Source organism: Nerophis ophidion, linkage group LG05, assembly GCF_033978795.1.
Source record: "Nerophis ophidion isolate RoL-2023_Sa linkage group LG05, RoL_Noph_v1.0, whole genome shotgun sequence".
NCBI lineage: Eukaryota > Metazoa > Chordata > Actinopteri > Syngnathiformes > Syngnathidae > Nerophis > Nerophis ophidion.
The window spans coordinates 44,284,741-44,312,277 of record NC_084615.1 but is presented as its reverse complement, the minus strand read 5'-3'; the positions used below and the strand labels follow the sequence as shown (position 1 = coordinate 44,312,277).

The 27,537-nt window shown below is 38.7% G+C and overlaps 1 protein-coding gene across 4 annotated transcripts in view; it reads right to left on the bottom strand.

Annotated features, from left to right (window-relative positions):
* LOC133553154 (1-phosphatidylinositol 4,5-bisphosphate phosphodiesterase beta-4-like) overlaps positions 1 to 27,537 on the bottom strand; it is a 162,082-nt gene that overhangs the window by 95,402 nt on the left and 39,143 nt on the right. For all 4 annotated transcript variants that reach the window (XM_061901031.1, XM_061901034.1, XM_061901030.1 and 1 more), the window contains one exon: positions 26,546 to 26,610. The gene's annotated coding sequence lies outside the window, so the exon portion shown is untranslated. The remainder of the gene's footprint in view (positions 1 to 26,545; positions 26,611 to 27,537) is intronic.

Genomic DNA, 27,537 nt, shown 5'->3' with positions numbered 1-27,537 from the left:
CGCTTTGAGTACCTTGAAGGTAGAAAAGCGCTATACAAGTACAACCCATTTATATACACATCTCAAACTATTATTTTTTGTTTTTAGGCGTTCCACTGTGCCTATTTGTCTAGGCTTCCAGTCAATGTGTGCTGAAGTGTGTTTTTCTAAGCCCACTTGGGCCTCTTTGCTTAAGGAGGGACTGTCTGTGGTCGCCTGCAGCTTACAGAAGAGCAGCAACTCTTAAACTCTTAAACCGATGTGTTCAAACTATTTTAGGAAATGATGGAATTAAAAATCTGTTACAGGGTCTAACTTTAGCCATTGTAAAACCTTAAAAAAAAAAACTGTACAGACAATATTTTAAGTAACATGTTATCATTCTCAAATGGCATACAAGATTAAAAAGAAGTTAAACACTGTTGATATTGAAACAAATGTTTTGTCACAGATGCATAAATCATTTTATAAATAACCTTGAATGTAAAGAACCGTATAGTGAAAACCTGTAAGTGAAAACCTGCATAGAAGCTAGAAACAAAAAACAAAAGAAAAAGAAGAGGGGAACTGCAGTCTTTTTTGGGGAATTTTGCCTATACTTAATCATTATGAGAGTCAAGAAGACTAAAGTTTTTTTTTTTTTTTTCGATTTCTAACAAAAAAATTGGCTCGTTATAGGTGGCTGGCTATGCAGCTAATGGGAGCAATCAATTCTACCTCTAAAGCCCTTTAAAATGCATTCAGAAACCGTCAACAATACTTAATTTAAGCTCTATAACCCGTATAATAACTAAACTGTAGTGACATAGTTATTGTGAGAACGAAGTGAAGTGAAGTAAAGTGAATTATATTTATAGAGCGCTTTTTCTCTAGTGACTCAAAGCTAATTTTTACATCCAAACCAGTGTGGGTGGCACTGGGAGCAGGTGGGTAAAGTGTCTTGCCCAAAGACACAACGGCAGTGACTAGGATGGAGGAAGCGGGGATCGAACCTGCAAGCCTCAAGTTGCTGGCACGGCCGCTCTACCAACCGAGCTATACAGCCCCACTGAGGAACTCTTTTTCTAGCGTAGAAACACTACAATGCTATGGTATTAGCCGTAAAAGCCAGCTACAGCAAGAGATAAGCTAGCTTCTACAACAACATGAAATGTGTTTGAATTTGTAATGCACAACAACGCCATACCACACCAATTTGTAGTGACTGAAAAATATGAACAATCATTTTACAATGTTTGTAAATTATTAGCCCATAATTCATCTTGTGTTTGTACACAGCTGGCCAGACAGCGTATGTATTGTAGTTGTCCTAACACACATGATGTGCTGCGTGTATCATGATCAATATTATAATGGCTCACTCGATCTTGTCGTTGTCGGTTATCAAGTCAGCCATTATTAGAAAACACACTTGTCAGAATATGTTGTCAGAAGTCAGACGTGTGCTGCTATGGAAACAAAAATCAATGAGCGGAAAAAATCAGTATCGGTTAAGATTAAAATTACCAAAATACAGTAAATATTGAAAATATTACATATTGTTATGAACGTGTCTGTTACTACATTATATATATACTTTCAGTTTGTATACAAAACATTAATGGAGGGTTTTGAAGTTGTTTTAGAGGGCTTTGAAAAAGCTACAACAGTAACTCCCAATTGTCGCATCTTTTAAGTGTTTTTTATCATCTTTGGCAGGTGTTTACGTCTCTCTGATTGTGAACGATAGGCAACATTCCAAAAAATGTGCAGTTCCCCTTTAATATTATACTCTTAATATAATAGGTAAAAAAAACCTTAACATATTAATGATGGACTGTTCACACCGTACCTATGCAAGGGGATAAATTTACAGATACTTATTTCCCCCAAATATTATCTACATTTTGCGAGATTTCTGAGTAGTGCTGTGTGACCAGGACAAAAAATATGTCCCCCAATACAGGTACTATTATATCTGTATCACAATAAAGTATTTTTTTCTTCAAATTAATTATACACAGTTTACATACAATGAATGCAAATGTTATTTTTTTATTTATATTTACATACCCTGGATTTTGTATGTATCGTGGTTTTGAGATAACGTTAGTAGCATTTTAACACTTTCTCTGTACTGTTCTTCATGCTGTGTCTTGAAGTGATAGAAAAGAAAAGATGTGTTGATGGCATCTTTTTGCAGATTACCATGTTTCGGTTGGTGTCTGACTTTAAGCCTAACAAAGAAGTTAGTCTTTTCCCTTTTTGGGATCAATTCCTCTTCAGGTTTTGTTAGTTTAGCTTCCATTCTTCTTTCTGTCTCTGCTACGATGTTGACTTTCATGGTCTTGCAGGCTCTCAAACGCATGCATGTATTAGGAAGTAAAATACTACCGCAAAGCAGTAGCGTTGCTGCAGTTAAATTAGCCACATACTAGACATTAAAAGCCGAATGAAATGAGATTTTCTTATTCAAACGGGGATAGCAGATCCATTCTATGTGTAATACATGATCATTTCGCGATATTGCCATATTTTTGCTGAAAGGATTTAGTAGAGAACATCCACGATAAAGTTTGCAACTGTTGGTGTTAAGAGAAAAGCCCTGCCTCTACCGGAAGTCGCAGACGATGACGTCGCAAGTGTGGGGGCTCCTCACATATTCACATCGATTTTAATGGGAGCCTCCAACAATAAGTGCTATTCGGACCAAGAAAACGACAATTTCCCCATTAATTTGAGCGAGGATGAAAGATTTGTGTTTGAGGATATTGATAGCGACGGACTAGAAAAAAAAAAAAAAAGAGTTAAAAAAACCCAAACGCGATTGCATTGGGACGGATTCCGATGTTTCTAAACACATTTACTAGGATAATTCTGGGAAATCCCTTATCTTTCTATTGTGTTGCTAGTATTTTATTGAGTTTAATATTACCTGATAGTCAGAGGGGTGTGTCCACGGGTGTCTTGACGCCAGTGTCTCAGGGAAGTCGACGGCAGCTATGGACGGCCAAAGCTCAGCTTTTCTCCGGTAAGAAGCGACTTTTTAACGACAATTTTCTCACCGAAACCTGCTGGTTGACATTTGGTCTGGATCCATGTTCGCTTGACAGCGCTCTGATCCATAGTAAATTTTCACCTCGGGGAATTTTAAACAAGGAATCACCGCGTGTTTGTGTGGCTAAAGGCTAAAGCTTCCCAACTCCATCTTTCTACTGTGACTTCTCCAATATTAATTAAACAAATTGCAAAAGATTCAGCAACACAGATCTCCAGAATACTGTATAATTATGCCGTTAAAGCAGACGACATTTAGCTGTGTGTGTGTGTGCGTAGCGCTCATACTTCCTAAAAACGCGTGACGTCTTGCGTACACGTCATCATTACGCAACCTTTTCAAGACGAAACTCCCGGGAAATTTAAAATTGTAATTTAGTAAACTAAAAAAGCTGTATTGGCATGTGTTGCAATGTTAATATTTCATCATTGATATATAAACTATCAGACTACATGGTGGGTAGTAGTGGGTTTCAGTAGGCATTTAAAATTACAATATAAAAGTTGGGGGGCAACAAAAAATAAAAATAAATAATACTTTTGAATTACAGTAAATAACACTTTAAACTTCACATGTGCTTTCATCTACTGCAATCATCTTACAGAAAACATTGCCAACATTATTTGTTTTAAAATGAAGAGTTCGAAGTTTGAGCAACAGAATTCCGTAGTCAACACATTGTGTATGCTGCAGGAGACTCGTTGTGGAGTACAAGTTCGTGGTCAGTATTAATTTAATGTTGTCCCGTTAAAATATGATTTAATTAACGTTTGTATGAGGTGTGTAACGATTGATCGATACATTGATTTAGATTCCTGAATTTCAAGTATATCGACCTTCTGGAAGATAGCTATTCGTTGAAGATTGTTTTAAAAGGGAATGACTGTTCTAATCGATATTAAAAAAAGGAAAACATTGGTATTAAGAATGGCAGGCTTTATATGAAGCTATGCACTTCTAAAAATAAATAAATAAGGACGTTAAACGTAAGTCTATTTTCCTGTCCGTGATGTCATCAGAACAAAAATGGCGGATAGCTACAGTGGTGGAGAAAGGTCTTAAACGCAAACGCCACAAAACAATATAATTAATTACAACACAAAAACTTACAACAACATGATTTTAAAGGCCAAAACAAAATACAAACCACACAACACAATATTTTAAAGCCACAACTTAAATTTATGCTATAAAAGACACAAAACAACAAAGTGGAAGTGACAGCGGAGGAAGTTACGCAACGCACAAACTACTGGAACACGACATAAAGCGACAACTAACAGCCAGGTAAAAGTTATTTCATGAAAAACAAATGCAAAACACAAAACCAGTAAAGTTAGCAAGTTGTGTAACTGGTAAATAACAGAATACAATGATTTGCAAATCATTTTCAACCTATATTCAATTCAACAAACTGCAAAGATAACATACTTAACATTCAAACTAGAAAACGTTGTTGTTTTTTGCAAATATTAGCTCATTTGGATTTTGATGCCTGCAACATCTTTAAAAAAAGCTGGCACAAGTGGCAAAAAAGACCGAGAAAGTTGAGGAATGCTCATCAAACACTTCTTTTAAAAATTCCACAGGTTAACAGGCTAATTGGGAATAGTTGCGTGCCATGGTTGGGAATAAAAGCAGCTTTCATGAAATGCTCAGTCATTCACAAACAAGGATGGGGCAAGGATCACCACTTTGTAAACAAATGCGTGAACTGTTTAAGAACAACATTTCTCAACCAGCTGTGGGGCGGTATGGCATAGTGGGTAGAGCGGCCGTGGCAAAAACCTGAGGGTTGCAGTTTTGCTCCCCACCTCTTGACATCCAAATCGCTGCTGTTGAGTCCTTGGGCAGGACACTTCACCCTTGCCCCCGGTGCCGCTAACACTGGTGAATGAATGTTGAATGATAGGTAGTTGTCGGAGGGGCCGTAGGCACAAACTGGCAGCCACACTTCCGTCAGTTTACCCCAGGGCAGCTGTGGCTATGAAAATACCTTACCACCACCAGGTGTGAATGAATGATGGGTTCTAACTTCTCTGTGAAGTACTTTGAGTGTCTGGAAAAGCACTATATAAATGTAATTCATTATTATTATTATTATTATTATTATTATCAAAAGTATTATTGCAAGGAATTTAGGGATTTCACCATCTACGGTCTGAAATATCATCACAAGTTTCAGAGAATTTGGAGAAAACACTGCACTTAAGCAGCAGGGCTGAAAACCAACATTGAATGCCCGTAACCTTCGATCCCTCAGGCGGTACTGCATCAAAACGCAACATCAGTGTGTAAAGGATATTACCACAAAGTCTCAAGAACCTTTCAGAGAACTACTGTCAGTAACTACAGTTGGCCGCTACATCTGTAAGTACAAGTTAAAACTCTAATATGCAAAGCCAAAACCATTTATCAACAACACCCAGAAATGCCACCGGCTTCGCTGGGCCCGAGCTCATTTAAGATGGACTGATGCAAAGTGTTAAAGTGTTCCGTGGTCTGACGAGTCCACATTTTAAATTGTTTTTAGAAACTGTGGACGTCATGTCTTCCGGACCAAAGAAGAAAAGAACCATCGGATTGTGAAAGGCGCAAAGTTCAAAAGACAGCATATGTGATGGTATGGGGGTGTATTAGTGCCCAAGGAAAAGTGGTCTGTGGTCTGACGAGTCCACATTTCAAATTATATTTGGAAACTATGGACGTGGTGTTGTCCGGAACAAAGAGGAAAATAATCATTTGGATTGTTGTGGGCGCAAAGTTGAAAAGCCAGCATCTATGATGGTATGGGGCGCCTTAGTGCCGAAAGCATAGGTAACTTACACATCTGTGAAGGCACCATTAATGCTGAAAGGTACATACAGGATTTGTAGCAACATATGTTGCCATCCAAGCAACGTTATCATGGATGCCCCTGCTTATTTCAGCAAGACAAAGCAAAGCCAAGTGTTATAACAGCAAGGTTTGGTAGTAAAAGAGGGCGGGTACTAGACTGCCCTGCCTTTAGACCAGACACGTCTCCCATTTAAAATGTGAACAACTTAAGCTATACATCAAGCAAGAATGGGAAAAGCTTCAAAAATCGGTCTCCTCAGTTACCAAATGTTTACTGAGTGTTGTTAAAAGGAAAGGCCATGTAACACAGTTACATGGCATAACAAAAATGCCCCTGTGCCAACTTGTTTGCAATGTGCAGCTTCCATTAAAGTTAATGATCATTTGCAAAATAAAATTAAGTTTCTCAATTAGAATATTAAATATCTTGTCTTTGCAGTTTGTTCAATTGAATATAAGTTGAAAAGGATTTGCCAATCATTGTATTCAGTTTTATATTTACGATTTCCACAAGGTGCCAACTTCATTGGTTTTGGGTTTTGTAAAGATGGTTTGAAGAGGCAATAAGGAAGAGAGGGACCAACACCATCAATAGGGAGGAGGAGCATACATGCTTCCGCACATCGGCAATGTCACGGCGGAGACCAGATACTGTATGGCCAAGTCGGAGAATTCTATTTAGCAGGAAAATCTACTCTGAAAATGTTGGTTACTGTAACTGTTTTTAAAATTGCTTGAATATTGAAAGAGTGAGCAGAAATGTTGTACTCTGGTTAATTCAACCTAAATTGTTGGTTGCACTTTATTCAAATACGAGGTCAATGCATTAGCCATTAATTGTGGTTTAATGGCTTGTTTGTATCCATAATTCATGTATACACAATTTCCTTACAAGAAATAACAGAAATATAGGAAACATCTTCTGCAGTATCCAGTATTTTTTTCAGTCACACTGCTTGATTTTTTTTTTGTTAAAGTTACTCAATCGATTTCAACTCACTGAATCGTTTCGGATCGTATTGTTCTGAAAAAAATGAGATGGTCCCTGGACCACAAATATTGAATTGTTAAAACAAATTGTCATAATCGCATTATAGCAAACCTTCATAATGTGTAATTGTATTGCCTTGTCAGTTTATACCAAACTGTATTGTTGAATTATCATGTTTGTGCATTTCATATGTATTTTTATATGTTATTTTCTTTGTGTTGTAATATTTACAGTGACTTAATTGTGGTGACTATCGTTAAGCATGTTGCTTATCTAATTTAAGAGACTGTTTACATTTTTGGCAAACTAAATTCCAACATTCAGAGAGGGCAGATTAATATATGTCAAAAAACCCAAGGGTGTACAAAGTGCAGCCTGTGTTGTATATTGTAGAATTGAAAAAATGAGAGCAACCTTATAAAATAATATATAATTAATATACTGACACAGATTTGTTTTTTAATATATGTTTAAGATTTGTTTTAGCCTTTTTGAAGAAAGTATTTCCATTATCGCTGAATATGCAAATTATATGATGACATCATATTGACAAAGCCCCTGCCACGTCCCCGCCGCCACAAGTATATTGGCATTCTGTGGGAGACACTGTATTTACTATAATTTCTACCCGTTTTCACCCTATTCAATATTTGTACACTGTAGTGCTTTTTTTAGGTAAATATTACAGTTGTAAAGTGAAAAGCCCAAAGCTTTGTACGATCACTGTAAAAAAAATCTAATCCCTATTCTTTGACTCGTAAAGAGAAGAATGTTGTCTTGAGGATCAAGTGACCCCAGGCCTGCCCTATCCCTTGTCTTAATCTAGTTTACCATCATCATACCCTGGTCTCTGATTGCATCATTGATGTTGATGTTAAATAAGTGGCCTGCAAAGCTTTTTGCATGCATATCAAACTTGAAGTTACACACGTATGGGCTGAAATATAAAATATTTATCATTTGGTGGAATACTCATATTCATATAAAGCTGTAGGATCAATATCCAGGATTAATAATTACTGCAAAATGTCAATTAGTTGGTGAAACACTCATCTATACACAATCACGCACACAGAGCTCTATATTTAGTCATTACTATGCACATGCTGCCAAATTGAGTTCTACAAAGAAATTAACACAAGGCTGAATGAATGGAGCATCCCCCTAATAAATGATGGCCTAAAGCTTTTACTGAATAGAGGATGTTAGACTGGAATGCTTGTGTGTGCGTGCGTGCGTTCGAGAGCGAGTAGTGAAAGTAAGCTGAAAGCAATGCTCTTTTAAAGGCCTACTGAAACCCACTACTACCGACCACGCAGTCTGATAGTTTATATATCAATGATGAAATCCTAACATTGCCACACATGCCCATACGCCCGGTTTAGTTTACTAAATTGCAATTTTAAATTTCCCGCAAAGTGTCTGTTGAAAACGTCGCGGAATGATTACGCGTCCTTGTGACGTTATTGGTAGGAGCGGACATTTTATTCCAGCACCACTCACAGCTAAAAGTCGTCTGCTTTAATCGCATAACTACACAGTATTTTGGACATCTGTGTTGCTGAATCTTTTGCAATTTGTTCAATTAATAATGGAGACTATAAAGAAGAATGCTGTTGGTGGAAAGCGGTGGATTACAGCTGCCTTTAGCAACCAAAACACAGCCGGTGTTTCTTTGTTTGTTGTGAAGCTTTAATATGGAACAGAGCGGTCAAGCGAACATGTTTCTTTACCACATGTCCACCGGCAGGTTTCGGTGTGAAAATTGTGGTAATAAGTTGGCTCTTACCGTAAACATGAGCGGAGCTTGGGTCGTTCTTCCTGCGGCAGCTGTCAAAGAGGCAGCTGCGACTTTCTTGGCTCCCCCATGGCTTCCATCAGAGACACTGGCGGTCACCACACCCCTCCGACTTTCAGGTATGACTATATAATCTCACTTAAACACTAGTAAAACAATAAGCAGATAAGGGATTTTCCAGAATTATCCTAGTAAATGTGTCTAATATCTGAATCGCTCCCACTGCCGTCGCCTTTTTCTTTCTTTCTAGTGCTTCACTCTAACTTTCCTCTTCCACAAATCTTTCATCCTCGCTCAAATTAATGGGGAAATCGTCGCTTTCTCTGTCTGAATCGCTCTTGCTGCTGGTGGCTATGATTATAAACAATGTGAGGATGTGAGGAGCCCTACAACCCGTGACGTCACGCGCACATTGTCTGCTACTTCCTGTACAGGCAAGGCTTTTTTATTAACGACCAAAAGTTGCGAACTTTATCGTCGATGTTCTCTACTAAATCCTTTCAGCAAAAATATGGCAATATCGCGAAATGATCAAGTATGACACATAGACTGGACCTGCTATCCCTGTTTAAATAAGAAAATCTAATTTTAGTAGGCCTTTAAAGAACGCTGCTGAATGGAGTGGGGCGAGGGGTTGAGTAAGATCAGTCTCTGGAGTTACTTCGCAATTTGCTGAACGTAATCAAGAGAATGAGGTGTTTCAATTTTCAACATAAATATATAAAAAATGTGGACCTCAATTAAGAACACACCAAAACACACATTATATACTATAAACAGTATATCTGTCTATCTGTGTGGATGATAGATATCCTCAAATAGCGGCCTTGACGCTGTCCACCTAAACAGGAATATGCCTTACCTTGGCCCGAACAGACGCCTCATTTGTTAAAAATAAAATCGCAGTTGTCAAAAGTATCTTTTCTTCCTATCTTGTCTATCTATCTTCTGGTATCCATCCATTTTCTACCGCTTATTCCCTTTTGGGGTCGTGGGGGGCGCTGGCGCCTATCTCAGCTACAATTGGGCAGTCCTTTTCAAATAGTGGGGCGGGTCCCTCTGGGGGGGCTTAGTGCAATAACAGGGGCAGGGGGTGTGTGAAGACTGCAATGTGTAGTAGTACTAGTTGTTGAAGTAAATAGCAAACATTGAGATGCAACTGTGAAATGATTACGCCATTGTATGCTTGTAATGAGCAAAATACAAATTATGAAGGTGTTTGTTACTATATTACACATACTATACATTCACAGCATGTAAATTAAAATAAATAAATGGGTTGTACTTGTATAGCGCTTTTCTACCTTCAGGTACTCAAAGCGCTTTGACACTACTTCCACATTTACCCATTCAGACACACATTCACACACTGATGGAGGGAGGTGACATGCAAGGCGCTAACCAGCACCCATCAGGAGCAAGGGTGAAGTGTCTTGCTCAGGACACAACGGACGTGACGAGGATGGAACTAGGTGAGGATTGAAGCAGGGACCCTCGGGTTGCGCACAGCCACTCTCCCACTGCGCCATGCCGTCCCGTACATAAAACGTTGATATGATGTCATGTCTGTTTTTCTTTTTTGCGGCTTAATTCACACAGTGGTCAACCAGCTTGAGCGTAGCATTAAAACAAGTTAGAGTGTGTGTAAGGTTTGACTAGAAAATGCCGTATTGCTGTTCTGTTCTTGCGTTTTCCAATCGTTAAAATAGAGAGTTAAGAATGAGCTTTTACAGTCCAAAAATAAGTTGTCAAAAAAAGAAATAAAATCAGGGAAGAAAATGAAAGTGTGTAAAAGAAATGGCTCTTAAATATATCACTTTCATCATCTTGTGGAATATATTCGGACCATGCTCGAGTCTGCAGTGATCACTTTGTAAAATATTTATTTGTACATTGGATTTGTTTGATAAACTTCCTGTGATCCAATCAAGTTTATTCTCTATTATATTAGTAGTGTTTGAGAGCAGAACGTAAACGTAAAGAAAGGACAAGTGATTGCATCTTTTGTGGTTGTTATGCCATAACTACAAAAACCTGGTTGCGCAAATAAAGTAAAGTTATATGAAGTCCTACGAATAAATATTGCAATTGTTGGTCCAATACACCGTATTTCTGTTGGTTATTTTCATAACAGAAACTAAAATTTAGTTGTTGTTGTGCAGAAAAGTCAAGTACTTTATTCAACATTTATGACCAAATTATAGCGTCTTTGATGATATTTGTTAGCATCAAGAAAATATCCTTAAAAGTATTAATAAACTAGTTAAATACATGGTAAATCTCTCATAGGCTCAACAGTATATACCGAATTTTGATATTGCTAGCTAACATTGCTGAACAACAGGGACATCTATGGCTAAATAAAGAGAAAAAATATGAACTTCACACTATAAAAACAATTGCACACATGAAATGTAGATGAGACTAATATTTTGTAGCAGGAAATCCACTGCAAACCAACATCCTTTTAATCATTAGCGTCACAATCACAGCAGCAAGGCACTCGTTCTGTCAGTATCTCTCTTATCTCAATTTTCAAAATGTGCTTGAAAAACTGTTTGTTAATAAATTAGACTGTTTCATTGAAAAACATAAATTATTAAATGAAAATCAGTGTGGATTTGGATCAAATAGGTCCACGAGCTTGGCCATCATGAACATCCATCCATCCATCCATTTTCTACCGCTTATTCCCTTTTGGGGTCGCGGGGGGCGCTGGCGCCTATCTCAGCTACAATCGGGCGGAAGGCAGGGTACACCCTGGACAAGTCGCCACCTCATCGCAGGGCCAACACAGATAGACAGACAACATTCACACTCACATTCACACACTAGGGCCAATTTAGTGTTGCCAATCAACCTATCCCCAGGTGCATGTCTTTGGAAGTGGGAGGAAGCCGGAGTACCCGGAGGGAACCCACGCATTCACGGGGAGAACATGCAAACTCCCATCATGAACATTATTGAAGATATTACAACTGCAGTTTATCAAAATAAATACACAATAGGAGTGTTCATTGATTTAAAGAAGGCATTTGACACTGTAGATCAGGGGTGCTCACAATTTTTCTGCAGAGGAGATACTTTTCAATTGACCAAGTAGAGGAGATCTACCTCATTCATATTTATAATTTATATTTATTTATGAAAGTTACATTTTTGTTAACAAGTTAATGGTGTTTAATGATAATACAAGCATGTTTAACACATATAGAGTCCTTTCTTTCATGAAGACAAGAATATAAGTTGGTGTATTTGATTCTGATGACTTGCATTGATTGGAATCAGACAGTGGTGCTGATAACATCCGCATTTTCAAATGGAGGAGAAAAAAAAAAGTCCTCCTTTCTGTCCAATACCACATGAAAGTGGTTGGATTTGGCATCTCATTTGTTCAACTTGCAGACTCGTTTTTAAACACTTTGTTATGTGAGAGGCATATGTGTGTGTGGCCCATGTGTGTGTGGCCCTTTAATGTGTTACAGCAGGTGAGTGACATCAGTGAGTGTGTGGGCGAGAGAGGAGAGGGACCGGACGCTGAGGGCGGGGGAGAAATACATTGGCATCAAACTCCGTAGCTTGTTAGCACAGGCAGGATGAAGCAGGTCTTTTATGGTGAAGACAGGAACTGTGCAGTCGATATTTAGAGTTTTGACAGCAGGTACGGCCCAAGAGTCTGTTGAATTAAAAAGTGTTTCTCTCCGTCCGTCCTGTCAGTGATTTTTTTCTTAATAATGAGCTTGCAGCAGCCAGCGTCATCTCACAAGATCCTCGGGGGCCGAGAATGTCAAACAACTGATGAAAGTGAAGTCTTGGTGAAGATTGATGATTGCTCATTTTTATGTCTACTTTTTTAATGCCTGGCTTGCGATCGACTGACACACCCTCCGCGATCGACCGGTAGCTCGCGATCGACGTAATGCCCACCCCTGCTGTAGATCATCAAATTCTCATTTCTAAATTATATACTTATGGAGTCAGAGGAGTTGCACTGGATTGGTTAACCAGTTATTTACATCAACGACAGCAATATGTTGAGATCGATGATCATAGGTCAGAATGTATGAATATTGAATGTGGAAATCCACAAGGTTCGAATTTAGGACCCAAACTTTTTACTTTATACATAAATGATATTTGTGAGGTTTCGAAAATTTTACAGTGCATATTATTCGCAGACGATACAAACTTATACTGTTTATGAGATGACTTGAAAATCTTAGCCGATAATATTGAAGAGTAAATAGTTAAACTAAAATTGTGGTTTGATATAAATAAATTATCTTTAAATTTGGAAAAGACTAACTTTATTATATTCAGTAATAAAAGAAAGATAGAAATTAGTTTATCCAATAGCCGTTAAGGCTATAGCACTGTATTGGATCATGCTTGCTCTTGTTTTTTTGCATATTTGAAATAAAAATATATCAATCAATCAATCAATCAATCAATCCATAAACAATGAGAAAACTGAAAAGGTGTCTGGAATCAGATTTCTTGGAGTCATCTTAGATGAAAAGTTGACATGGAAAACTCATATAATGCATGTGAAAAATAAGGTATCTAAAAGCTTATTTATTTTGAACAAGGTTAAATATAGTTTTCCGTATAACACAATGAGAATGTTATATTGCTCAATTATTCTACCTTATTTCAATTATTGTGCAGAAATATGGGGAAATACATATCACAGCAACAAAATGCCTTTATTTCTTATTTCTTTCACAGAAAAGAACAATTCGTATAATTTTAAATGTAGGATATAGAGACCACACAAATCCACTCTTCATTAGGTCAGGATTACTAAAACTAAAAGACATTGTAGAATTGAATACTCTATTAGTGATGTTCAAAGCGAGAAATAAAGTCCTTCCGAAGAACATACAAAAGTTATTTGTGTTCACATCTGAAGATGAGAACCACAGAAGGCCGTATGACTTTAAACATCCAAGAGTGCGAACAAATTTGAAACAAATGTGCTTGTCTGTTGCGGGTGTGAAAGCAAGGAATTCTCTAAACAAAGACTTAAAAAGCTGTAAGAATATCTTTGAATTAAAAAAAGTTATAAAAAGAGAAAACTGGAATTATATCAAACTGAATTTTGATTTAGATTGGACGTGTCATTGTGAAAATGCTTAAAGGAAATGTAAAAAGTATTTTGGAATTGGGGTGTTGGTGGAGGCAACAGTTATAAAGTAATCTAAAATAATTTGTGTTAAAAGGGGGCAGATAAATATAAGAATAGTATTCTTCCATCTGCTCCTTTCTGATCATAGAAATGTATAAGAAAAAAACAAAACAATGAAAGTGTCAATTGTACATGGCTTGTATATATGCATTTTCATGAAAGGAATAAAAATAAATGATGATGATGATGAATCAAATATGGTACTTAGCGATGCACAAATAAGTCCAATATTGTCTTTTCGGATTAGTTCTTTATTTGTGGACTCTTCCAGATGTAAAGATCTGATGTTCTTCCAATCTTATCTTCTTTAAATCTTTGTAAGTGTCAAAATACGTTAGGTTGAGGCAATCAGTAAAAATATAATATAGTATAAATGCACTAAACATGTTCTCCCTACTCAAATAGGCCCAGCAAAGGATGTTCTTCCTTTGGTAGCTGAAGAAACTTAAGCTGCCAACAAAGATGTTGGTGCAGTTCTGCATGGCCATCATTGAGTCCATTCCCACAGCTTCCTTTAAAGTGGGGTATTCTGGCGGCGCAGCCAGACTGTAGCGAAACATATGCTCCTCTGAGAAAGTAATCAGCTTCAATCAAAATTTCTGATTGGTTGCAACAGTCAGCCTTAATGCATTGTTGCAGCACAATGATTTTTGAGCACTACATGAAATACACCTTTGCGAGACGAGCAGCTCTAGTAGGTGGCTCTGCTCAGAGAGTTGGCCGCAGTACTGAGAGCTGCGGGATGAGAAGCTGAAGAGAGACAAGTGAGGCGTGCGGGCATGTTCAGGGGTTAAAATACTTGCGTGATTGCAGGTCTGTTGGTCACTGCACCGGTGGGATTGTCAAGTAGTGTCATATACATATATATTTATTTTTTTCCCTAATATTTTCGCGATCGACCGTTAGGGTCCCTAAGATCGACTGGTATATGACAATCGACGGTTTGGCGACCCCTGCGTTAAAGTATCCACAGCCTGTAGAAATGTCAGGACAACAGCTATGAAGTTGCCGTGCCATTTCTACGTCAACTTAAGTTTTGCTACATCTCATCTTTGCAATGAAAAAGGGCATAGTGCAGGTTTAGTGCGTACGCAAGTTTGATACATGAGGCCACAGATGTGTTATCTTCCATCCATCCATCCATTTTCTACTGCTTGTCCCTGTCGGGGTCGGCGGGGGTGTTTGAGCCTATCTTAGCTACATTCTGGCGAAAGGCGCCACCTCAACACAGGGCCAACACAGACACACAGACAACATTCACACTCACATTCAAACACACAAAGGGCCAATTTAGTGTTGCCAATCAACCTATCCCCAGGTTCATGTCTTTGGAGGTGGGAGGAAACCGGATTACTCAGAAGGAACCCACGCAGTCAAGGAGAGAACATGCAAACTCCACTCATATTCTTGCTTTATTAATCTTGTTTTAGTCTCAATTCTATTTTTAGCTTGGTTATCTTAGTTTTGATAGTTATTAGTTCATGTAGCACCGTTGCACCAAAAAAAAGTATTTTGGTCACATTTTCATCCTGAATCACGATATTTTTACTCAGAATTTGAATGAAAAATCAAACATATCTGCCAGATGCATTGTTGCAGGTTGTAGCAATGCAACTCAAGAAGGGGTCAGCCTACATACATTTCTAAATGATGGAAATACGAAGAAATTGTGGATCTCTCCAGTAAAATTGACTATGACAAAATTGGACAGACCAAGCGAGAGACATCTAATTTGAAGCGATCGTTGTATCGATTCGGACATCGAAGAAGAAAGGTTTTGGTAAGAGTTTCAGATGGAAAAAATGTAAATGACTCAAGCCAAATGCAATCCTGAAAATCAGGAACTTGAGCTTCAGAACCTGCTGAGAAACAGAGCAAGAAGAGCAGACCCTGGGGCTCAAAAACGAGAGAAAAAAGTAAGCTGATAGCATTATATTTTGTATTGTCTTTTAGTGATGCTTTCCTCAATATGCTTGAGGAAATGCTGAAAGAGCATGAAGAAACATAGACCAATGTGTCTATTGAAGAGGAGATGGAAGAGCAGGGAAGTCCGGAAATTACGATTCTTCTACATTTGTTTTTTGTTCATGTTAACTACATCAGTTTTGAAGTAATCATGGACCAGGGCAACAAAAACATGCAATTAAGAGATCGAAATAATAGTTTTACATGACATTATTAACACAGTCAGTGCAGGAAAATGGGCTGCAGTTCTGTAGATGACGTCACACCAAGAGGGGGTGGCAAATCAAATCTGGCAATGGAAAAGGTTGTTCCAAATAAAGTTTGTGATTTACCTATTACTCAAAAACAAATTGATATTATAGGAATAGACTGCCAGATTAATTTTCAAGAGCAAAAAATACATCAAGAAAACTTGTTTGTGAAATTTTGGTCATTTGAACACTATGCATCTCTTAGACAAAACACCTTAAAAGAAACATCAGCATGGTTATGCGGCCGTGCAGCCAAAGCAAACCCAAGATTACGTAATTTCGTCAAAAAGATTAGTTTAAGGGTCTCTCATTTTCATCACTGTTGGAGCTACTTTGACAACAGACAAACCCCGTTTCCATATGAGTTGGGAAATTGTGTTAGATGTAAATATAAACGGAATACAATGATTTGTAAATAATTTTCAACCCATCTTCAGTTGAATATGCTAATAAGACAACATATTTGATTTTCAAACTAATAAACATTTTTTTTTTTGCAAATAATCCTTAACTTTAGAATTTGATGCCAGCAACACGTGGAAAAGAAGTTGGGAAAGGTGGCAATAAATACTGATAAAGTTATGGAATGTTCATCAAACACTTATTTGGAACATCCCACAGGTGTGCAGGCTAATTGGTAACAGGTGGGTGCCATGATTGGGTATAAAAACAGCTTCCCAAAAAATCAAAAGGTTCAGAGAATCTGGAGAAATCACTCCACGTAAGCGGCATGGCCGGAAACCAACATTGAATGACCGTGACTTTTGATTCCTCAGACGGCACTGTATCAAAAACCGACATCAATCTCAAAAGGATATCACCACATGGGCTCAGGAACACTTCAGAAAACCACTGTCACTAAATACAGTTTGTCGCTATATCTGTAAGTGCAAGTCAAAGCTCTACTATGCAAAGCGAAAGCCATTTATCAACAACATTCAGAAACGCCGCAGGCTTCTCTGGGCCCGAGATCATCTACGATGGACTGATGCAAAGTGGAAAAGTGTTCTGTGGTCTGACGAGTCCACATTTCAAATTGTTTTTGGAAATATTTGACATCTTGTCATCCGGACCAAAGGGGAAGCGACCATCCAGACTGTTATCGACGCAAAGTTCAAAAGCCAGCATCTGTGATGGTAAGGGGGTGCATTAGTGCCCAAGGCATGGGTAACTTATACATTTGTGAAGGCACCATTAATGCTGAAAGGTACATACAGGTTTTGGAACAACATACAGTATGCTGCCATCTAAGCGCAGTCTTTTTCATGGACGCCCGTGCTTATTTCAGCAAGACAATGCCAAGCCACATTCAGCACGTGTTACAACAGCGTGGCTTTGTAAAAAAAAAAAAAAAAAAAAGAGTGCGAGTACTTTCCTGGCCCGCCTGCAGTCCAGAACTGTCTCCCATCGAAAATATGTGGCGCAATATCCAACCATCCATCCATTTTTTACCGCTTATTCCCTTTCGGGGTCGCGGGGGGCGCTGGCGCCCATCTCAGCTACAATCAGGCGGAAGGCAGGGTACACCCTGGACAAGTCGCCACCTCATCGCTGGGCCAACACAGATAGACAGACAACATTCACACTCACATTCACACACTAGGGCCAATTTAGTGTTGCCAATCAACCTATCCCCAGTTGCATGTCTTTGGAAGTGGGAGGAAGCCGGAATACCCGGAGGGAACCCACGGGGAGAACATGCAAACCCCACACAGAAAGATCCCGAGCCTGGATTTGAACCCAGGACTGCAGGAACTTGTGGCGCAATATGAAGCGTAAAACACGACAGCGGAGACCCTAGACTGTTGAACGACTGAAGCTCTACATAAAACAAGAATGGGAAAGAATTCCACTTTTAAAGTTTAAACAATTAGTTTCCTCAGTTCCCAAACATTTATTAAGTGTTGTTAAAAGAAAAGGTGATGTAACACAGTGGTGAACATGTCCTTTCCCAACTACTGTGGCACATGTTGCAGCCATGAAATTCTAAGTTAATTATTATTTGCAAAAAATAAATAAATTTTATGAGTTTGAACATCCAATGTCTTGTCTTTGTAGTCCATTCAATTGAATATGGGTTGAAAAGGATTTGCAAATCATTGTATTCCGTTTATATTTACATCTAACACAAATTCCCAACTCCTATGGTTTATAAAAGGAGAAACAAACTCCTCTGGTTTTAGTTCCATGGCAAGCAACATTTAATTGTTCTTGATTCATGAAGCAAATCACAAGCTACTTGTTGGAGAGCGCTGGCTTAGAGCTTTGTTGTGCTTTCAAATGCACTTATTAGACATTGTCATATTGCGTCTCATAGCAGTATCGTAGTCTTGTAGGGTTTCATAACACAGCTAATAAATGCCCTACTTGAAATAATGGTAACCTTATGAGGAAATGTAAATATGTCCTCCTCTCCAAACAATACTGTTTGGCACAATACGAATAGCGAACATGCACAGCCTAATATTCAAATAATAATCTTTTTCTGCAGGCATGTGAGGACAACCACCATCTGAATTGAAACGGCTTAAGTCTAATCTGAGCACAAATGCAATGATGTTCAACAAGGGACGTGACGAAAATTGGTGGCGGGACACCAGGAATTCTTCATACAAATAAGTTAGGTAATTGACCTTTTTACTCCTGTAAAATACCAAAATAATCAGCCCCAAATTATTACAATACACCACACACACACTATGTGTCCACCGACACTGAACTATGTGTGCTTGTGATGATGGTTAGACCAGATTAGGGGATCAAAGGTTCAGTTTGCCCAGCTACACAGGATCCTCTGGACTACATTTGACCAAACATGGTCACAAACCCAAAAAATTGACATGGCACCCGCACACACACACGCACGCGCGCACACACACACACACACACACACACACACACACACACACACACACACACACACACACACACACACACACACACACACACACACACACACACACACACACACACACACACACACACACACACACACACACACACACACACACACACACTCAGACCGACTATCGAAGCTTCACAACTTAATTTGAAAATAATTCTCCACAGATAAGATCAAGCTATTTTCATATTTTACACACAACTTGGAATGAGCACATAAAACTTCCTTCATCTCTGTGTTTGTACAAATAAATGCATGCCTGTACTGGATAAAGATTGCACACATTAAATTACCAGTAGAGTGGAAAAAACAAGTTGCATCTATGTTGAAGTTATTATAATATATATCTGATTTATCAATCAATCAATGTTTATTTATATAGCCCTAAATAACAAGTGTCTCAAAGGGCTGCACAAACTGCTACGACATCCTCGGAAGAACCCACATTAGGGCAAGGAAAACTCACACCCAGTGGGCAAGGAGAACTCACACCCAGTGGGACGTCGGTGACAATGATGACTATGAGAACCTTGGAGAGGACCACATATGTGGGCAACCCCCTCCCTACACACCCTAGGGGACCGAAAGCAATGGATGTCGAGCGGGTCTAACATGATACTGGGAAAGTTCAATCCAGAGTGGATCCAACACAGCCGCGAGAGTTCAGTTCAATGCGGATCCAAGATGGTAGCGTCCACAGGAAACCATCCCAAGCGGAGTCGGATCAGCAGCACATAGATGTCCTCAACCGATACATGACACCAAAAGACTTCCAAAGTTTGCAGATTAATAGATATGATCAAAATAGGATTAATCTCCTGGAGATTCACGAGCTATTTTGAGAAATAATGAGTAATCCAGTCACGTGATCGTTTGACTTGGCACTAGGAACCACTGAGCCCTTCCCCATCAACAACAATGCAAATCAAGCTGACTTTGTAAGAGCAAACAACGATAATTTTTTGAAAAATTATGATCTAGGATGTTAAAATTTTGAGCCCGAACACAAAGACGATTAGCAATAAAAGTCAGATACCGAGTGATGGATGCAGTTTCATTGTGGCACTATAGCATCTGCAGAATTAATAGGTGCTAAACTTACAAACTGACCATAACAAACCAATGTTAAACACTTATTGTAATATTTTCACTCGAACTAGGATGCCGACCAACGGGATGCTCACATTATTCTGTTTGAATGATGATTCAATCACAATAATCACGAAGGGTTGGAAAAAAAGTTCCAGCAGGAAGCGTCTTTTGGGGTCTGTTTTGCTATCTCTGGGACATCAAAGTGGACCAGCCTGTTGATCCATATTGACATGTGTCTACTACCAGGTGAGAGATGCATTAATTATAATATAGAATTTACTTATAGCAAGTTTGAGAATGAGCAGAAGCAGTCGTCGGCTTACTGTGTCAACAATAGCAGCATAAGCTAGCATTGGCTCACTGCTATCAATGCGCGGCGAAAAGAGTCAGTCTGCATTAGCGCTTATAATAACAATATCACTCATATTTGGTTAATTTTCAGGTCATGACATATAAATGGAGTATTGTTAGTACTTTCTGGATGTTTTAGAGAGAGTATAATGAGCGCAACAGAGGAACCTCAATTTGTCTCTCAATTGTTAGCCAAGTATTTACAATAACGCTTAAAAAAAGACAAGAGCATACAGTATGTGTTCTTCTCTTACATAAGGATTGTGAATGATAAACAGCACATCTCTTTCCAATTATTGCATATTTCCAGTGTGACTAATCTGAAAAATTGCAGTGTGCAGAAGCGTTACTACCATGATGTCAATTTCCGAAAATAGCCGAAGGTAATAGGAGCAGAATATTTAAAATGGCTGACTAACTTTTGTGGCATTTCGTGATGTTTAAACAGTGTTTTTTCATACTGTTAAGCATGATAAGCATAAAAAGTCAACTTGTTTTTCTACTCTACTAGTACTTTAAGATGCTAAAAACCAATCCATTGTAGGTCAGGGTATGTTTTGTAATATAAGTGACAAATGCAAATCAGTGCAAGGCAAAAATGACTCTAGGGCCACATTTAGGACAACATCACAATGTATCTCAAAGCCAGAATGTTTCAGAGACAACTGTCCATCCAACACACACAACAAGCAAAGTACCATGGCATACCCCAACGAGGAAGAGTAGCTATAAACAGATGCTTGAGAGATGACGACAGGAAAGGACGAGGAGGGGAAGATGAGCTGGACAAAACTAAGGGATTTCTCCCTTTGCCCAAATAAGTATGCATTAATGTGCACTCTCGCAAGCTACTGGTGAGGAGTTATGGAAATAGAACATGTCCATATAGAGAGGAGAGCGTTGAAGAGGTGCAAGGGTTACATGCATCCCCCCGGATATGACCTTCCATCTGGACTCTAGCCAGTCTGTCCAGAGGCCCGGTGGAAATCTGAGCAACCTGCACCTTGCTAGTTCAACACAATCATCACTCAGAATTACATGTAATATGTTTACACTGCAGGCCAAAGTGGACCAAATCTTTTTTTTTATCAAATTCATATTTTTCTTTATCAAACTCCAGTATAAACACTTATAGGCCCCAATGTGGCCTCAACGTCACTTGTAGCCGAAGTTCGATAACATGAACATAGACAAAGTTGACCAGGTTCCGTAAATGAACAAGGAAGTAGCTAATACTGCTACTACTTTGCAAAATAAAAACCGCCGCACCTTAAAAATGAGAATTTTTAATGTGAAAACAAATCAACGTGTAACAATACATGAAAGGAAATATATACTGTAGTGCAATACGCTGTTGTGTCTTGGGCAAGACACTTCACCTACTTTGTTCCCAGTACCGCTCACACTGGTGTATGAATATGAATGCACTTTTGGTGGGCGGTCGGAGGGGCTGTAGGCGCAAATTGGAAGTCAAGAGCAACTGTGGTTACAAATCTAGCTTACCATCCTCCAGGTGTGAATTTGGAGTAAATGAATAATGGTTTTCAGTTCTCTGTGAAGTGTCAAGAAATGCGCTATATAAATTTAATCCACTATTATTATTATTATATATTTGGCATAGTTCTAATCTTTTTTATGGCTGTTAATGAGGAGTATGTTAGCATTAGTTTTTAACCCACTTACATGTACTTACAAAACTAACAATGTACAAAATGAGCAAATACGCCTCAGTGTCATTTCCTTCAACTTTTACTATTTCCTAGGAATCAAAGTATACATGCATAGCTTCATATATTACATGTAGCTTTTTATTTGAGCAATATTGACTATTGGTGATACAGTGCTGCCAAAACCGGATGTTGTGATGATGTATCCACTTTTACTGGCAGAGTGTCTTATCCTCCGCACGCAGATGACGTAGTTCGACCAATTTGAATGTAAAATTCACAAACAGGTCGCATTGCTGTTTGGACTGCAGTCACATTGGAAAAAATCAGATTCCAAACGGATTTGGACTCCTTCCTGATGTGGCCCGAAACAGATGCAAAAATATCAGATATGAATCGCTTTTGGATAGTTTAAACTGGCAATCTTTTTTTCGATCTGTGTCCTTTGAGGGCAAACAAATACGATTTAGTGTCATAAGAATTTATCCATAAGATAAAAGAAAAAATCTAAAAGGACATGGCTTGGAAACCAGATGGTTGAAGGATCTGGACCCATCAGGGACTGACTCCCCATGGATCAAAGCGTGGAAGACCTCCTACTGACCACAGGATGTGGGAAACATTGGATGGACAAATTACATTTGATTTGACTTAGAAATTGACTTTTTCGTGTTATGTGACGCCACCACAGTATGGTAACAGTGAAAGCAAAGAGGAAAGACGTGTTGACAACCATACAACAGAACATATTGGGACAGTTTAAAAAGGGCCCCATTATGCAAAACAAACGTTTCTTACCTGTTGGTTACAGTTTTTATGTACTATGTATTCCCATATGTCTCGAAAATAACGTAAATAAGACATCCCAAAAAACAGCGTATTCACAAAAGAGAGTCGGAAAGTGGCTTGATGATAGCGTGTAAAACACAATCTATGCCAAATTTTGCCAAAGAACCACCATTACATGTCATGTAGACCACCTAGAATTTTTTTAAATACAAGGGAAAAAAAATCATAATATGACCGCTTTTAGTAAATTAAGGATAAAGTAAGGACCTACTGCAAAAACAGCGGTCAAATATCCCTCTGGTATTTTTTAAGGCTGTATGGCAAAAATTCTAGTCACAGATCCTCCTGTATTGCAAAAATGGTCCTCAATATGACGGGAAATCTATGCTTTTTTTAAGGATCTTGGGCAAACATGCAAGTCAAATATCCGCTGTATGACTGGAGCACTCTGCTCTTTTTAAGGATCTACTGCAAAACAAGTGCTAGAGAAAGATCCTCTTTATGACAAAAGCACAAGGGCTGTGAATCATTGGGCACCACATGATTCGATTCTTGCGGGTAACATTTCGATTCAGAATCGATTCACTATTCAAAATCAATACTTTTTAATAACATTGGGTGCCAGTTCTATAATTAACTACATTCCTCCATAAAATAAATAAACAGCTGTGATGAACTTATATTACATAAAACAGTTTTTTTTGTAAATAAAATTCCATCCAAACATTTAATAAAGTCAAATACAAATAAGGTAACAAGGAAGTATCCCACACAATTAACTTTGTACAGTAGCTATCGGCGTCTACATCAACAATATGGTTTGCCTGAGTGGCTGGACAGGACAGATAAACAAAACAAAAAACAAAAAAATATATATACATATAAAAAATAAAAAAAATAAAATATTATATATATATGTAAACAGTTTTTGTATCGATTTTTGATTTTTTTAATCGATTAAGAATCTTTATAGATTAGAAATGTGCTTCATTTGAAAATAGATTTTTTTTTGACACCCCTTAAAAGCACTGTTTTTAAGGATATAACGGAAAAAAATATGAATATTCTTTATAGTGGGAGCTCTTTGCTCTTTTAGGATTTATGGCAACGAAGCTAGTCAAAGATTATCTATATTACAGGAACGCTGTGCAGTTTTTAGGCATTTCTTGCAAGAAAAAAAACAATTCAAGCTCCTCTATACAACAGAAGTTGTCTGGTGATTTTAAGAATATGTTAGTCACTCGTAAGTTTTGATCTGAACCTGCAAGTCGCCAGGTGGATATGAGTATGAATACTGAGTATGAATTATGATACTGAGTATGAATTAAGTGTTGATGAAGATTGTTTAGCATAACAAATAGGAAAACAAAAATGTTGTTTTTAACTTTTATAAGAAGTGCTTCATCAAGCCGACCCGAGGAATATCCGCCAGACAAACACACACTTCACATATGTTGCTCGTCTCTGCTGACACAGCTGGTCGCCTTAGCAACCCTGCAAGGCCAGCCACAGTCTTCAGCTCCCCTGCTTCGAGCGACATCATGCAGACACGCACGCGCACACGCACACGCACACCAGACCTAACAACAAATACACACAAAAACATTCCAGCCTGTGATCCGGATCCCAGTGTTTATTTATACTGATGGGAAGGGGGGGCTCACAAGGCCACCAAACGCACCCCTGGGCCTTGACACACATTGCTTAACACATCATTAGACACACACTAAGTTGTGTTATAGTAAACAGATCTTGTTTTTATGTCCAGTTCCTGACATAGGACAACTGGATAGGTTGAGAAGCGTGTTATTGTTCACACACGTTGAAAAGTCTATTTATTTGAATTGTGTTACTAATCCAAACATAAGCACCTACAGAGGCAGGTAAGCACATTGGTGTGTGTTATAAATGTGTTCCAAAAATGATTTTACGAAGAGTGGAGAAAGACGGCATGTTTACTGGCAGTAAACATCCTCATGTTTGTTTATGTTTACGTATGCGTTACGAACGTGGAGTCGTCATAGTATTATTAGCTTGGCCCTTGTAGTCAATTTTTATTTAGTTTAAACTCCAGTTTCACTTGACATATTTTGAAATACACAGGTTGTAATCGTCATTATTCAATAAAACCACCTGCAGTTAAGAAATTAAGTGTCACGGTGAAAATACTGTACATAAACACAGTAATGTGTTCTAAAAAAGGATGTGTTTACATTATGTTTTATTTGGTTGAAAAGTACTCTAATTTGCACTGCTAATACGGTTCATTTGGTCAAGTGAAAACGCGACCATCGGTACTCCGGTGCGCTCCAAATAAGTGGGCCGAGAAGGCTTTAGAGCTATGTCTTGGTCCTCTTGGAAGCAAAGTCTGGTGTGCTTTGGTTCACTTTAGCTCAAAAGCGAATGCTATGTGGGTTAAAGCCATGGAGCAATATTAAAATGACAGCTTTTAGAAGCTTTCTGAAAACTAGGCTGGCAAATTTAACAGAGTATACTGTAAAACAAACTATGTCTTCAACACAGCTGATTCCATCTTGGTGAGAAATATTTGAGCTTGTAACGGGCTGTCACGAGTAAATGGTAATGGTAAATGGGTTGTACTTGTATAGCGCTTTTCTACCCCTTTTTAAGGAGCCCAAAGCGCTTTGACAGTAATGCCGTCCCAATACAACTTTTTCACTTGCGATACACTTCCGATATATTGGAGCCCTGATTATTGGCCGATACTGAAGTTGATCTGATACGATATCAGCACAAATCATACATACTTTGATTTTTTTATAGTGTAGAATGTTATAAAAGTTTTGATTAAGTGAAATGAGTCGCAAACAGAACAGTAAACACTAACCTATTTGTTATTAACCAACAGGAAGGAACTTATACTCTCTTTAAGATAAAGTGGACTTTTAATTGTAATTTTTGGCTGCACTTAGTGGCTACAATAAATATTTAAAATATGCTCATGATGCAGTAAATTGGATGAGGTGGACACTTTTGTTATTGGATACTTTCTAATACAGTTCTATCTTGGAGACTTTGCATATGTATGTAATGTGCAACTATGATTTACACAGCAATATTGTTCAATTTTGGGCAATTATTACTATGCTGGTGTGTGTGCTTTTGTGTACTTAGTTGTGGTGTAGTTACGAGTAACCTTTAGCCTACCATGTTTACCATGAATTGATTAACGTGGACCCCGACATAAAAAAAAAAGGAAAACTTATTTGGGTGTTACCATTTAGTTGTCAATATACGGAATATGTACTGTACTGGGCAATCTACTAATACATTTTTCAATCAATCAAAAAAACCTTTTGTAAAGATTTGACGAATATACAAAAAAAGACCAATCTTGTGTGCTTTGTTGAGTACATGTAGATGTTAACTGGCCGTCCAGCTTTGCACAAATAAACGCACTGCAGGACTGCTTGAACAGTAGCGCTTGTATGACATTTTACATGCAAATCAATACAAACTAATACTTTATTTGCAACAGTTGGACTGATACCTGATATCAACATCAAATAAAGACACCCCTTCACTACCCTACATAGATTTTGGTTCAACTGCTCATATACCTTTTGTTTTAAACCACAAGTGTGAAAGCAGCATTAAGGCTGGCATTGTTAAGACTGCAATTATTATTTTGAATTCTTTACAGCCATACCAAACAGGAGTTTGTAAGCGTACTTACCGAGGGACAAGCAGCAAAACAAGGGGAAGGGGAGGTGAAACGATGAAAGACAGCACTTGTCCACTCTGGAGAAAAAACAGAAAAGAAAAGAAAAAGTCACAGAGACAGTAGGAAAAATATTAAATGTTAGGATGTAACAATATGAAATGTTTGTTATCATGGTTATTGTGACCTAAATTATCATTATTATTGCGGTATTGTTTAATGTGCTCAAAAAGTTTGTGTGGCGTCGTGTGGGTTTATGCTTTGCGTTGGCCGGGGTCGGTGCCCGTCTGTAAATTTTGGGTCGGTGGCTTAGTGCGGAAGCAGCAGTCTTTTGCTTGGTGTGGGTGCTGTGGCTCGGTTGTTTGGGCGGTGTGTTTGTGCGGCTTTGGATTGGGGAGTCGACTTTCTTGGTGATGTTGATGTCTCATGATTGCGTGTTGGCATTTGGGCTTACAGGCGCTGGCTGGTCTCCATGGTCTGGTTGTTGTTTGGTTGTCGGTCGCGGTTTTTCGGTTGCTCTGATTTGATCAGGTGGTGCTGGTTGTCGGGGGTATTGCAACCCCTGTTCCTGCTGCCGTCTGTTTGTGGTGTGGGGACCCGTGGCTACTGGGTCTGGTGCGAGGAAGTGGCCGCTTTTTGTTTGCTGTCGTAATGGTTGGCTTGTTCGTTGTCGGCCCAGGTCTGCCGTTTGCACTCTGCCACCGTCCTTCACGTCTGATATTGTATCGAACGATATTGATGCATCCCATACATATATATTTAAAAAACAAAAAATTTGGCTGGGGAATCTTCCTGTCTGGCTGTGGGGAGTCTCTAGGCCCTTTGGGGCAGGGCTTCCCGCCTGTCTGCCTGCATGTGGTCTCTCGCTGGCTTGGGATATGGCTCTCCCCTGCTTCACCCGTGCCTTGTCCTCGGCTCGACACATCTGTCTACGGCCAGCCGCGGGCATGATGGGTGGCACGGTGGGCCCGGTTCTGTGGGTCCCGTCGCTGGCCGGCCTGACTGCA